Consider the following 2,701-nt stretch of genomic DNA (forward strand, 5'->3'; position numbering starts at 1 on the left):
CGTACCTCTGTCAACGTGACTCTCCCCACCCTGCTCCTACCCCCAGTGGGATTCACATCTCCATGGGGTGCCCCACCACCCAGGCACCAGCTTCCACCCTGGGGTTCAGGCCAGGCCAGTGGCTGCAGGTGACACAGCTGAGTGACACCACAGCTTCCAGTCCCCGTCACCCAAACCTGCCCCAGAGGTTAAAGCTGCACCCGGGGCAAGGCCACAGGCACACAGAGAGGCTGCAGAGCCCCCGAGCAGCACGGGCCTGCCCCAAGGTCACCCGAGTGCAGGCCAGGTGAGGTGTGGCAGGGCGACACAAAGGGGTCAGGTCAGGGTGGGTGTCATGCCACCAGACTGACCTAAATCCCACTTCTCCTCCCTTCCGACTGCCAACCAAAAAAGAGGTCACTGCTCTGGAAGTCACACTGCTCAGGAGCTGCCCGGAGAGGCTGGTTACACATTACTCAAGAGCAACCATCCAAATTCCTCCTGCCAGTAAGAAGGCAGCGTTTCCTTGCATAAGACATGGCCTGAGCCACTGAAAGAGGCGAAGGGGCAGAGCTCAGAGCAAGTGAGGGAGAACTCAGGGACCAGCACGCCCTGCTGAGCTGGCCTTGTCACCCACAGGGCTCAGCAGATGGGTCCTGCTCCCCTCCAGCCCTGTGAGCAGCCTCTCCACTGGGATGAAGGATCCCAACTTGGTGCAGTCACAGCTGCCAAGAGCTGTAGATCTGGTGCACTTGTTGCCAGATGGAAGGAGAGAGTAAAAAAAAAAACACTGCAGGGGAATTTGCCTTTTCAGTGTATCTGTGACAGCCTGAGTCTGAAAGCCAGCAGCCCCCAGCTGCACACGCCCTGCTCCACAGCCTGGCACAGAGGCCTTTTTAGGATCCCCTGATTTTCAAGGATTAATGAAGTGTGCTCACCAGATTGGAAGCTCTTGCAAGAGGTGTTGCCTCCAGATAACTCTATCAGGCACGGAGGGCAAGCTCTTCCAAGTCACACCAGCTTAGCACTGGAGCCAGACCCACAGCAAGGACAGGGTGTCCTGTGCCAGGCAGTGATGCTGTTATCACTGTCTGTCCACCAGCATGTGCTCTGCTCCAATCCCCTTCCCCGGGCTGGAATAAGCAGCCTGGGAGGTTGTAGAAATCAGGAGCTCGTTGCCTCACCTCAGCAGCAGACCTCCCAAGGGCTGGGATACATGACCAGGATCATCAGCCAGTGCCAGCACATGGAAACAACGGGCTTAAGTTACAGGAAAAGGGTGGTTCTGGCCAAAATTCAGCCCTGAGTTTCAACAGAAGCGGTTGTTGAGTGCAAGGAGTTCTTGTTTGCAAAGAATTCCTTTAAGTTTATAGACTTACAAAGTTTTAGGGGTGGGGGGAAAAATAAAGACTACCTCTATAATTTATGACATCATAAATTCTCCCAGCTACAAAGCTGGTTCTGCTCCTGAGCCAGACGAGGCACCCAAAGCTGGAGACAGAGCTAGGCAGGAGATCCCAGAGTAGAATGCTGCTTCCAGCACTGGGGGCCATGGCACCAGAGTGGATCACAGACCATCAGAGCACAGACCAGGGGCTGGGGCGGGCAGGGCAGAGCCCACACAGCAGCACGTCATGCCCTGTGCCCACAGCCCTGCCTGCAACAGCCACACCACAAAGCAAAGTCCATCTCCACCAGGTGAGACGCTGCCCAACCTTTGATCCAAAAGGATGGATTCAGGCAACAGGGCTCCCCTTGTCCCCACGCCTGCAGAACTAGGCCCAGACACAGAGTAGGTGAGAAGCTGCCTATGGGAGAGCAAAGCAAGCAGCCCACGTTTTCCTGTGCTGCCAGCAGAAGTGCCAGCTCTGCCCTTGAAATGGGTCTTTGCATAGAGCAGAGCTGCTCTTCTCCAGCAGTTCCTCAGCCACCACCCCAGGCGTCCTGTCAGAGGACAGGCACAGCAAGGCCTGACAGCCACGAGTGTGCCCCAGGCAGCTCCACGGCCAGCATGCTCCTTCCACCAGGCTGAGGTGCACATCATCTTGCACCTTGCACATCATCTGCCAGCAGGGCAGGGCTGCAGGGGGAAGAAACCCCAAAGAAACACTGCTGGCACGTAGCTTTCCCCAAAACCCACCCAGCCCCTGGAGTATGGCCCCTTGCCACCACCCTCACACCTCCCAGGCCCCTCTGACGAGCACTCAGCCCCACATGGTGCTCGCTGAAGGCAAGGGCACAGCCATAGCATCATAGAAGTGTTCTGCTCAGAAGAGACCTGTCAGATCATCAAGTCCCAGCTGCTAACCCAGCCCTGCCAGGTCACCACTAAACCACATCCTTCAATGTCACATCTCCACGGCTTTGAAACCCCTCCAGGGATGATGACTCCACCACTGCCCTGGGCAACTTGGGACAGGCCTGGACAACCCTTGTGGGTTAGAAGTTTTACCTACTGCCCAACCTAAACCTCCCCTTGCGCAACTTGAAGCTGTTTCCTCTTGACCTGTTGCTTGTTCCTTGAGAGAAGGCTCAAGGAACCGTCAGGGAGCTGTGGAGAGCCAGAAGGTCTCCCCTGAGCCTCCTTTGCTCCAGGCTTAGCACCCCCAGCTCCCTCAGCTGCTCCTCCCCACACTTGGGCTCTAGACCCTTCCCCAGCCTCACTGCCCTTCTCTGGCCACGCTCCATCCCCTTGATGTCCTTCTTGGAGTGAGCAGCCCAA

The sequence above is a fragment of the Merops nubicus genome, unplaced genomic scaffold, assembly GCF_000691845.1.
Source record: "Merops nubicus isolate BGI_N331 unplaced genomic scaffold, ASM69184v1 scaffold38096, whole genome shotgun sequence".
NCBI lineage: Eukaryota > Metazoa > Chordata > Aves > Coraciiformes > Meropidae > Merops > Merops nubicus.